This window comes from Argiope bruennichi, chromosome 8, assembly GCF_947563725.1.
Source record: "Argiope bruennichi chromosome 8, qqArgBrue1.1, whole genome shotgun sequence".
Taxonomy (NCBI): Eukaryota; Metazoa; Arthropoda; class Arachnida; order Araneae; family Araneidae; genus Argiope; species Argiope bruennichi.
In genome coordinates this window covers 117654906-117668234 of record NC_079158.1, presented here as the reverse complement: position 1 = coordinate 117668234, position 13329 = coordinate 117654906, and the positions used below count along the sequence as shown (strand labels likewise).

The following is a 13329-nucleotide window of genomic DNA, read 5'->3' as shown; positions in this document are numbered from 1 at the left end:
TTTTTGGAGACGTTATACTGATTTTTACATTTATGTTTCCATATGTTTTAATGTTACTTTATATCTTTAGATGCTAATTTTTCAAATTCTAATCTTTGGTAGTTTTTCTTACGAAAAATCTCATATTAAAATCTAATGCATAATTATTTGTTCAAATTTGGTATAATAATGTCTTAATGCATTTTCTAGTTCCTGAACTAAAGAAAATGGAATCTATTCATTTAGAAATATTTTATAGTTGTTTTAATGCTTCAAAATGTGAAAAAAAAAAGAAAATTTTATGTTATTTATCATTTGAAGCACAATATTTAAAGAATATATAGATATATGGCTTATTTTTTTAATTCAGGGACAAGATAATATATTTCTCAAACTAACTTCAAAATTTTAAGCAAGTTATTTGATACTCATTAAACTAGAACATTTTTGCTTTATACCTGTTTTTTGGTCAAAAAAGCCCTTTTTTTCCAATTTGTAAAATGCTGTTGTCACTTAACTGGTATATTTTGGATTCACAGATGTTTTTAGAAATCTTTTTTATGTAAAAATTCAAAAATATAACTATTTTCCAACGTTTTTCAAGAACTTAATACAGAATGTAGTCACATATTTTAATTAAAAAAAATAGCATAAAATATGTCATTCCGAATTCAAGAAGCTGAAATCAAAAGAACTTGACTTTCGCGATTCAATGGATCTTTCATTTGGAAATTTTTATTCGCAACATTAATATAAACACAATGACAATAATAAATAAAAACATAATCAACGCGATTGTTCTTCCCTCGATTTTCTGGTAACTTACTCAAACTGGCGCATTTTAAGCTCCATAGAGTAGAGAAGAACCGACAGAAGTGGCCTCTCCAACACTTTTTTGCATACTCTAATAAAAGTGAATTTCAATTTTAGACGCGCTTTTTCCCAATCAATTGAACCAAAATTTGGCATAATTGCATTCTCAAAGTTCACATACTAAGTTTGACATATTTGAATCTTTGCGTTTTTAAATTGTCGCGTTTACATACTTCTGAAAGTAAAAAGCGACAGATGTCGAACTTATTGTAAGATTTGACTCAAAATGCCTTCAGTATAGATGTTAAATTTGTGTACCGAATTTTATCTATCTAGCTTTCTTTGTTTTGTAGTTATTGTGTTTTGTTCGAATATCCGGACAGACTGACTTCCTCTGGACGGATTTTCCTCAAAATTTGACTGAAATCAACAAATTTGTTATAAAGTCGCACATAAAATTCTATTTGTCTAGATCAAAGTATTTTTGAGTTGTCTTTGTCTCAGATAGACATTTTCGAAAAATGTGTTTTTCAAACTCAGGGACTCTAAAGCATGGATATTCGTCAAAAGCTCGAGTCCGAATTACTTGAAGATTACAGTACTTTCTTGATACTTCGTATAGAAGAAACTAACAAAAAAGAATAGATGTTTCGAAGTTCTAATTTCAGATAACTTTGATCTAAAATTTTATACAGATCTAAAGTTCGAACAACAAAACTGCATTCCAAATTTTAGTTAACAATGTAGATCAGTTTCTGAGATATTTTCGAATGCAGCAATATGATTAAATTGCCATATCATCGGTCTTCAGATGATTTCGATCCAAACTTTGTTGCAAATTTTCAATTATAGTTCTAAAACCATACATCAGATTTTATTACTATAGCTTGGGATCTTCTCGGTCTATCGTATTATTTCATCTGTTGCTTTCCTTCAAAATTTGATGGAAATCTACAATTTACTAAATTACTAATTTTATCCGTTGATGTGTTCAGAAAACAGACAGCAGAATTCAGAGAATGTTTCAGAAGTTTCCAGCTTGCAGAAGTTTTGGTATATAGAAATTCATTCAATTCTTGTAGTTGAATTTTTGGAATATTACAATATTTTCTGTTATATACTTCGTATAGGAAAAATTGGAACAATTAGACGTAGTTCCATTCTTAATCTACGTTAATCCAATAATGCTAAGTTAATCTTCCGCTAGTCCATGTGTTTCAACTTAAAAAAATAATAATAAAAGAACCGAAATAAATGAACACCTATTCTGAAACCACCCCTTTCTTCATTAATGTATTTTACTATCCAAACCATCCTTGTAACATTAACTAATACCACAAGCAAAGGTTCATTTACTAGATGACATGATGTCCATTAAACAATTCTAAAGCTTGCGTCCTGGCATAGGGGTAGCGCGTCTTCCCCGTGGTCTGGGAGTCCCGGTTTGGGCATGGTTGTTCTATCTGTGAAATGTGTGAATGTGCCATCCTGTTAAAAGGGGTTCTGCAAGCGAATGAGTGATGCGTGGATAGCAAAGTCGTCCTCGGCCCTAGTTGGCGCTACTATAAAAACAAGAGACGCTCCCCCTCTAGCTTAAATCGCCGTATTCGTACTTGTCAGTGGCAAGTGCCATAAGAAACAACAACGACACAATTCTAAAAAAAAACCCCACAGCGTTCTCGAAAAAGACAAAGATGAAGTTAATTTCCCTCAGTTATTTATGTTTATGTAGCTTGAAAAATAATTTAATTCCTGAAATAGTAATTATTATTCAGAGCGTGCTTTTAATAATTTTATAGAATAATTGTCTCAATTTGATGACAAACAACAACTGAAAAACAGAAATAGCAACGCCCTTCTCAAACTATATTACTTCTTCGAAAAGTGAACAAGCAGTCAAATCGTTTAACCACACAAATAAAGATTCGTTTACTACAAGGCATGGTCCTCGTTACACAATTCCAATAAACCACCGCACACACGAAAGAGATGAAGAAAATGGAGAACTTCATTTCCCGAGGACCGCTTTCTCGGGAAATAATCATTATAAAGAGAACTCATGTAATAATTTAATTTTTAAGAGAGCAATTTAAAATAAAACTACCCTTTAATAACTTTATAGTATGCAATAGTAAAACAAATGACTAATTCTCAAAATTAAAGTTATCCCAATCGAAAACAACAACAAAAGAACCGAAAAAGCATAAGCAACTCTCGAGCTACAATGTTTCTCCTCCGAAATGGAACAGTAGCCGAATTGTCCATGTCACATTACATACCTCTACAAGTAAAGATCCATTTACTACACGACATGATGTAAGCTAAACAATTCGAGAAAACCACTACACACACGAAAAAGAAGAAAGCGGAGAACTTCAGTAGCACCGCTCCCTCAGGTAATATTTACGACCCCGGTCCCCGCCGCAATGGTCATGGAATACAAATGCTCCCTGTTCTGACTCGTGGTATTCCTCGCACGCAGACCAGACACCCCGCAAAGACCAAACGACGGTTTAACGCCGATATCGTATTGCACACAGCCAGAATTTGAGTTAATCAGCCTTTTGCCCAATGTCGAGCATTCATTTCAATTGGAATTACATGACTCCTGCCAATCCTAGGGTCAACTGGGGCGACACCACCGCAGCATTTTTGTGTTGTTAGCATATCTTCGCGATTGACTCATCTTTGGTTCAGAGATCAGGTTTGTGTTTGTGCGGCTTATCTATAACTCGACGATTGATTCGGGGAAAGAGTTTTGAATAACTGAAGTTGCCGTTGGGGAAAAAAAGTTTTAAAACTTGGTTTTTGTTTGCTTAAATCAAAACTAGATTTAAAACTCGAGATTATCAAATTCTTTTTTTGTTTTAATTTCCGTTCTAGAAATATTTATCGCAAACATTGAAACAAAATAAAACACTTGATTCGTTTCTAAACATAGTGCTTGATTTGTTGAAAGTAAAAGTTCATTGTAATAAGACAAAGGAGTAACGATGGTAATTTTCGATTTAATTATTGCTTTAAAATGAATATCAATGAATGTAATTGTAATAAAAAAATTAATTATTTATCAAAGGCTTTTCGAATTGACCTTATAAAAAATTTCGTAGCATTTTTTGCAAATAATTAAGGAATAAACAAGAAATAATGCGTTTAAGGAATAGTAAAGAGATTTCATAGTAGAGAAAAACCATCTATCTGTCATTTTCTAACGCATAAAACCGAAACCTGCATCTTGCAAAAGATTTTTAACATTAGTATTTCGGAAACACTATAAATATTTATCTAACTGGTAACTCAAGGCTTAATAATACCGGAAATAAATTATCAATACTAACAAAAGTACTCTGTCTCTTATTATAATTTACAAATAAGTAAGTACAAATTAATCCCTTTATATTGGAATCAAACTGAATGCAATTTTAAACAAATTAAATAATAATTTTAATTTCTTTATAATTCGATACAAAAATGACCCTTAATCCATAAGTTATAGACTCTTAGCCAACATAATTTTAAATTAGAAGGGTTCGTTTATTTAGACAGTAGTAAAAAAGTATAAAACTGGAAGGGTAATCTGCCAGAAATTAAAATCTTTACAGTAAAATTTAAAATTTTAAAAACAGCAATAACTTTAAATTGTACAAATCCTATAAACAAAAGACACATATTTAGTAACAAAGAACTGCTAACTAGAAATGACACCTGCAAAGTTATATAGTTCATAAATAACCCTCAGAATTTTCCAATATTAAGTTGATAATAAGCAAAAAAAAGTAATTTAAAACAGCCTCATAATCGTATCAGTGCATCACTGAACATATAAGCATATTGTGTCATGACATGACGTGGTAATTCCTTATGTCATTTAACAACACGCAGCAAAGTGAAGTCTCGCTATTTTCCTTATTGCAAAATACGCCTCGAATTTCCAAATTAAATTGGCGCAACGCAATTGACGCACGTAGCCATGAATTGACTTCATTACAAAAATATCAACTGTTCTTCCCTCGTCGCTTTCCCAAAGAGAACATAAAACAGCAAGGATTGGTTTATATTTTACTCTTATGTCCAGGATGTCCGTATGTCTTATGTCTCAGGATGTCCGCTTTGCTGTTGATTAATTGACTACAAATTTGATATAGGTCTTCAATTTTGGTTTCAGCTCATTTATTCAATTTCATTTGTCTATCTTGTTGCGCTTTTGATTTGTCTCAGACGCTCACATGTACGAAGACTATCAGACAGCCATCAAGTCGAAAGATTTCATTTAACATTTGATACATATTTAACAAATTTGGCGATAAAATTATACGCCGAACTTCGTCAACTAGCAGGTTGGGGTATTGATTTAAAATTACTCAAGGTTTCTGTCATATTTCGCTTTTGGTTAGTCAAGTTCGTACACTCCCATTTAAGCTGACCATCGCACAGCCATCAACTGATTAGATTTAGCATTTCATACATCTATTAATACATTTGATTATAAAGCTATAGGCCGAATTACTGATAGTTTCTGATGGATAGAAATAGACAGTTGACGAATTATAGATAGTAGAACGGATCTGATTTAACATTTGCTACATATTTAACAAATTTGATGATAAAACCATAATCCGAATGTTGCCACCCTACTGGTGGAGCTATTGATTAGTTGTGATCAGATAGAAGATCGAGAGGCAAACATAATCCCAACCATTATATTTGGTGTTGTGGAGTTCGGATGTTAAAAAAATACACTCTAATATCAAAGATTTTTATGACGATTTACTTCTGTATAATTCATATTTAAGATGATTAAAAGCTATTTGCAACGTGTGGTCAAAAATTATTAAATATATTTGTTACACAATCAAACAGTCTTGATTGACATCAATTATAAAAGCTGTTGATTGACGTCAGTTGTAAAAGCTTCCAAAATAAACTTTTCCCACTTTCGATTGGATACTATAAAGAAGAGTTTTTTCAGCTGCAACTTTCGAATTTATTATACGAAGAAAACAAGTTTACACCAACTGAAAACTTTACAAATTACTTTTTCCAATAAGTGGATTTAAACAATCTGCACTATAGTCAAAATCAGATATGATTAAGTCAAATAACTACATTTAATTTAAGAGATTTAAATACTATTTTCAAAAGAACCAAAAACTGATCATTGTTGCCCGTTTTCATGGCTACGTCTATCCAGTCTATCTTTCAAAACAACTTACGGAATTTTCCTACAAAACTCAAAACTTTTATTTCTTTCGAATAAGTTGAGCATTGTTGTGAAACAGCGGGGACCACACGTACGGGAAGGAGAGCGCCTTCCGCGGCTACCTCCCGGGTTTGCATAGAAAAAAAAAGAAGCAAAATAAAGAAACCAAAAAGCCCAGGTATATAAAAGAGATTAGTTCATACTGCAGAAGTTAACAGCCGACAAAGCTAATAAAAACACTCCTCTTTTCAAGAAGAAAAGGACCAAAAACATACTCGTAACCCAGTGGGATGATTTTTGTTATCTGTCAGAGGTCAGGCCGACCCCCCTCCCTTCCCCACTCTACGGAAAGAAAGAAATAAAAATAAGATGAGAGAAAGAAAAGATAAAGAAGCAGAAGAATGAGAAGAAAGCGGGTTCCAGAGCACAGAAAAAAAAATATAAAAGAAAACAGGTTTCGTGAAAGGAATAAATATCTCAAAATTCGGTTGCGAAATTTCTCACTTGTCACTCTACTTGGGTCCCTTTGAGAAAGGCCGACGTTTGTGTGGATTGTGTTGAATACAGATTGACCTGGAAATGAATTGAAGTGTTTTTGGCTACTGTATCACTCCAGACAGGTGGTGTGGACATTCCTTTTCCCTCTCTGATGGAGGTGATGTACATACCAGCTATTTAGAAGGTGTAGTTGATGGTAAACTTTCAGTTGAAGAGAAGAGAGGCACCAGGGTCTTTCTAATTTCTCTTAATTGAGCTGACTGGAACCGTGACTAATCTCGGATAATCAAAAAGCCGGGTGATAGAGATTAAATTTTAAATCGTGATTTCTCTTTTCCCAAATTGTTTATTTGTAGTTTTAAAAATAAGACAGTGCTCAAGTGTGTTAGTTATTTGCATTATAACATACTCTTTAATCAGTTATCTATCTTTTTGCAAGAGTTCTTTAAACATTGACTAATTTTGATAAAAGGATCATGAATGTGACTTATTTTGGTTCTATATTTTGCATTCTCCAATAATAATTTAAGCGTATTCTTAAAATAATATTAGCATAACAATAATAATAAATTTAAAAAAATAATAAAATGTGCCCAAATTAAATATTAAATAATATTTAATTTCACCAATACAAAACCTTCCAATAATATGCTGTTTTATTATTTATTTATTTATTTATTTAAATAAAAATGCATGATATTTGCTCGAGTGACCACTAAAGTGCATAAAAATCAAACTTTGTTTTCTGTTCATGTTTAAATAATGTCTTGAGTCCTAAAATATAACTCTCAGATAATGATTTTTCACAAATTTTTGTAATGTAAAATTTCGCTCCAACGCCAATTTTGAAACTTTTTTCAAAAAAATTCAGTGGCTTTATGACTGAAGAATAAAGTTAAATTTTTTGATGCCGGTTCAGGAAACAGAGACATTGTTTTTTAAAAATAATTGATAAAAGCATTTCGATATTAATAACAGAATATCTATTATACAGTTCGAAATTTCTATTATATAAAAAAAATCGATATTAAGGTTAGATTCTGAATGAGATATTTGTCTGTCATCGAACAAAATAACTCGTAAATGCAAAAAAAAACTAGAGTGAAATTTACAATATGTCTTTATACTATATTTGAACATTTATACCTCGTGTTGGAATAAATCCGTCAGTGATCAGTTTACCTCTCTGTTGGAGCCTATGTATGTGAACATATTAACTCCAAAAACAAGATGCTGGTTGGATAATATGTAGTATAAAATCTTATCACCGAACTTATGGATATAGATAAATTTCGTAGTGTAACCTTCACACCAAAATTTTATTAAAATTTGAAAATATAATCTAGAGGAGTGGATTCGTAATTTCCAAAGTATATTCGTGCCAAACTTGAAAGCTTTATATCAAATGGTATGTCTCGAGGAATACCAACAGACGCGCACAGACGCCGTTTTATTTGTAGTAAAGATACCTAATGTTTGCCAATCTTAAATCTGATGAAATAAAATAACCAAGCAACTGGAAATAAAATTTTTATTCTGTACCAATATCCAATTTTTAATGGATTTGATGGAAAGAGTCCAAGCAGCATTAAATAAAATTTTTATTCTGTACCAATATGCAATTTTTAATGGATTTGATGAAAAGAGTCCAAGCAGCATTAAATAAAATTTTTATTCCGTACCAATATGCAATTTTTAATGGATTTGATGGAAAGAGTCCAAGCAGCTTTAAATAAAATTTTTATTCTGTACCAATATGCAATTTTTAATGGATTTGATGGAAAGAGTCCAAGCAGCATTAAATAAAATTTTTATTCTGTACCAATATGCAATTTTTAATGGATTTGATGGAAAGAGTCCAAGCAGCATTAAATAAAATTTTTATTCCGTACCAATATGCAATTTTTAATGGATTTGATGGAAAGAGTCCAAGCAGCATTAAATAAAATTTTTATTCTGTACCAATATGCAATTTTTAATGGATTTGATGGAAAGAGTCCAAGCAGCATTAAATAAAATTTTTATTCCGTACCAATATGCAATTTTTAATGGATTTGATGGAAAGAGTCCAAGCAGCATTAAATAAAATTTTTATTCTGTACCAATATGCAATTTTTAATGGATTTGATGGAAAGAGTCCAAGCAGCATTAAATAAAGATTCTTGGTAGTGGTAAATGCGCAGTTTTAAATGAAGAGTCTGATGGATCAAAGTGATTAACAAGCTTTAAATGAAAACTCTTACTGTGTGTAAATCTGCAATGTCAAGCTTTGCAGCAGAAAATTTTCTACATTAGTTCTAAATTCAATATTGACTGTAACAAGCATTAAGAAAATTCAAAATCCTCTAAAGAATACTTGTAATCTCACACATTTTATACAAAATTCCAGGTTCCAGCTCTAGTACTTCATGCTTAGCAGGCCCTAAAGAATCTATGTTAGTGTCTCTCTCCTTCATTCAACTCACTTTTCACCTTTTGTCCCTTGGGTGGTAATGCAAATGAAACATTTTTAAGGTTATATATCTTTGTAGGAGTATTTATGAATTCCTTCTATCACTGTTTTTGAACATAGCCCTTGGCATACCTGCTGAATCGTAACACTTTTTACTTTCTAGTGAACATATTATAGAGAAAGCATTGTAATCGTTAAAAAATTCGAACTCAATATTTCACCGAATCACGCGTTTTAAATCTATCTGAGAAATTTTTGGAAAATGTCCATCTCTCTGTCTGTGACAAAAAATAACTCAAAAACTCTTTGAGCTTGACGAATGAAATTTGCTATATGGTCTTTACACCACATTCGCACTTTTCTATCATATTTTGAGCAAAATCCCTTTCAGAGGAAGTCTGCCTGTCTGGCTGTTCGAATCTGAGTTAATATGATAACTACAAAACGAACAGAGCTACATGGATAAGATTCGGCACACGCATTTAAAACCTATAGTGTAGGCACTCATCAAATTTTGAGACAAATCCAACTATAGGCTGACTGTCTGTCGGTCTGTATTTTCAAAAACATGGAAACGCGATAATTCAAAAACTCATTGAATTAAATATATCAAATTTGGTAAAAGATTTTGTGACTACAAGTGCAGTTTTGTATCAAATGTTTGTTTCAATTGGTTGAGAAAAACGCATCTAAACACTAATTCGATTTTCGGATACTATTAACCACAAACCAGGGATTAATCGCCAAATGACTCGCCAAGGATGACATAACAGATTCAGTAGAAAAGCTAAATCCACGCCAAAGGTTAATATTTCGTAATTATATTATGTTCATGTCATGCAAAATGTTCTCTGGGAGAAACCTTTATTAGAGAGAATGCGATAAAGTTATAGGGAGACCACTGCCGCTGGTTCTACTCTATTACAAAAGGAAAATAATTTACAAGGAAAAAGGTTTGTAATTATGCACAATCTGGACATGTCAATTTATTACCTCGAATTTTCATGGGTCAGACATTTTTAAATCTAAAGTAATCATTTATGGAACTTACGAAAAAGAAAAAAAAGTAGATGAATGAAAAGAGGGATAACATTTTGAACAAAAAAATTTCTAGATTTCTATTAAATTTCGTGTGAAATCCGTCAATAGAGAAATTTGTCAGTCTGTTCTTTCCAAAAGAATTCTATAAAATCACAGCATAATTTGTAAGATAAATAAATTTTTTTTTTCTTTTTACTTTATCGTATGCGAAATAGAAAACGAAAAAAAAAATATCATAATTATCAAACTAACCATCTCGTGCTTTGATGAGTCTTCCCGTTTCAAGCTTCCTTGAGTCAGAAATTATGCATGGAATTTTATCAGTCTGTCTATCTGTCGCTGTCTGTCTGTAAATAAGATTACTCACAAATGATCTTTTTTTGTCAGGAGGATGAAATTTGCTATCCGTTGTTTACATCAAATTTTCAGATTTCTGTTCAATTTTGAATGAAGTTTATATACAAGGCTGTTAAATTAATATTCCCACAGGACCAGATGATCGACGAAGGTGGCTAGTATCAAATAAAAAAAACCCATCAAACCCGTGAGAAACTTCAATTCTTACATGTTTAACCATCCCCAATTCTAAAACAATTGTTTATTCTTTTGCTTCGTTGTTAATATTCAATACCCAGTGAAGAATATAAAAAAGAGATAATTAATTGAAAAGATAATTAAGATAAAAGATAATTAATGTAAGCGTACTTACAATTAATAATAAATCCTTTTGTGCAATATTTCACAAATTTGCAATATTCTTTGTTCGTCATCTTCGATTATTGTTTTAAAATTTTTTTTAATTTAACGGCTCTTGAAGAAACCATATAAGCTATGAGATGTAGGTTAGTTTTGTATATTTAAAAAAAAATTCGTAATTCGGTACTTTTTAAATAATTATATTCAAATACATAAAGATAGACGAATTGGGGAATTTTACTTAAACAGATTTTATAAAATATGAAGCATCCTTAATTTTAGTGTAAGCGTTGTAGTTAATTAAATATGTCTAGTTCTTTTCGTTTTTGAGATATCGTGTTCAAAGACAGAAAGATAGATCTTATTATTATTTTTTTCGAGTGGTTTAAAAGGTGATGATTCATCAAAAGTTCTAGGTCAAATTTTCTAACGAATGCGATGATATTTTTTAGCATATCGTAAATATAATAAAGAAGAAGAAAAGTATCGATGTAGGAATAATTATGACCTATATTTTTAAACATGTTCCCGAAATGTCAATCTCAACAAAATGAGCTAACGTCATGTCATTCTCTACATGTCAATTTTTTTGAAATATTTGACCTGAAATTTTAGAAGGATAATGCATTAGATATTTCTGTTTAGCTTGAGAGAATTCAAATATTTTACTTTTAAATTTCGTTTCGAGATCCGCTTTTAGAATAAAATTCTTTTGTAATATCGGTTATTCTCTAACAGTAAAGCACAGATTAATCTATTAAACTATTATTATTATAGAACAAAAAAGCACATTTCAAGTACCAAATTAGAATCTGTTTAATGTTTTGATATTATGATGATATTTTTATTTTCTGATATACGAAGTGAAAGTAACCGTTAACAAATTTGACCATGGAATTTTGAGGATTATCATCGTTTTAGAACTTTCTGAATTCAAGAAAATAATGTTTGTAGGTTAGATTTTCAACTAAAAAAGTTAAAGGACTGACCCTGTGGGTCTTTGTGAATTACGCTTGAAAATTAATTTTTGAAAAATACAGCATCTTAAATATATGAATCTGTATTTGCCATCAAAATTATAGATTTGTGATAAATTTTGGATTCAACCAGCTAACAGAAAAGGTCCATATTCTTCATTAACATGTGAAGCAGGAAATGCACGAAACAAAATCGGAAAATTGAACAATTATAAAATTTATTATTTTAAACAATTATTTATATGTTAGGTCAATGTGAAAAGCAGGTTATTACTGATAATAAGCGACACAGATATTAGTAATAATAACATGTAATGTCTAACAATAACCGATCTATATGATAAATCGATAAATAACATTGACCACAAAATGTACACACTTTCAGTAGTAATGGGATTTCAATGAAGAATACGTGCTCTGAATTCATTACTTCCGATGCCTATCTTACCTTTAATTTAATCTAATTTTTATTACATTTAAGCCAACACATGCCTAAAAAATCCTTTAAGGATATCTGTTGAATGAAGATGATTTTCTTAATTATTTCAGCTCAGTCTGAAAGAAGAAAATGAAAGTTTTAATTTGTGATCAAATGATTTTCTGCGCCATTTAAAAATCAATGATTTAAGTAAGTCTAGTTCTGATTAGCTATCTTTGAAACAATATAAGGGTTGCTTTAGGAGTATTTTTGTAAAGGGTTTACAACCTTTTATCTTAACTTCCACTCCACGCCAACGTAAAGAAATTTAACTATCGCATGTTCCAAACTCACACACGAAGAATCATCTTTATACTCCTGTCCTTCAGTAAAGCTAATCTCGAACTCATGGTACTAAAATTTAAAAACCAAAATCTCGCCAACTTAAACTAATTGAAACATTATAACTCAATCTTTATTTGAAATCAGAAATGATAAAAAAAAAAAAGAATGTTATTTTGAAGAAAAAAAATTAATTCTCAAAAAAAAAAAAAAAAAAAAAAACAAAGAACAATTTTTACCTGATTATTAATTTTTTAAAGAATTATAATTATAATCTAATTATAAATTTTAAAAATAATTTTTCTAATTAACGAACATTCCCTTACATTTTATTGAAGCATTTATATTTACGGTGATTTTTCTAGCATTCACTCCATGTAAAAATTTTATAAATATATTAAAGTAGAAAAAAAAAAAAAAAAAAAAAAAACTGAGAGTCAATTATTTTGTTCAATGCGATATAACAAAGAGGAGTCACATTGATCAATTTTGGTAACGTAAGATCGAAAGAAACAGGATCTTTTTTGATTGTATAGTCGCAATTTAAAATGAATCTTTATTTAACCCTTTTTAAGACCCTAAAAAATATACTTCCTACTTTCATCAATTTTAAATACACATTTAGATATTTTACAACATCTGATTTCAATTTGTCCGTTGGCAACCATGAATATACTTAAATAATTGTAAAAACTGTGTTCATGTCAAGACATTAAAGCTAATCTTAGATAAGAGAAGGTAAAATAATTCTTTCTCTGGAGAAAAATTCTTACTAATTTGACTTTGGTTATTTCATGTTATTTACATTTTAATGAATTGGTTGAATAATCAAAATAGAACCTGAAACATCTGCAACTATAAGTAAAGTTCTACTGCCTTACTCTAACAACAAATAGCAAATTTCCCTTAAGTT

General features: G+C 30.5%; 1 protein-coding gene across 3 annotated transcripts in view; it reads right to left on the bottom strand.

The window, feature by feature from the left end:
- LOC129981961 (LIM/homeobox protein Lhx2-like) overlaps window positions 1-13329 on the bottom strand; it is a 161124-nt gene that overhangs the window by 41145 nt on the left and 106650 nt on the right. The window lies entirely within an intron of this gene.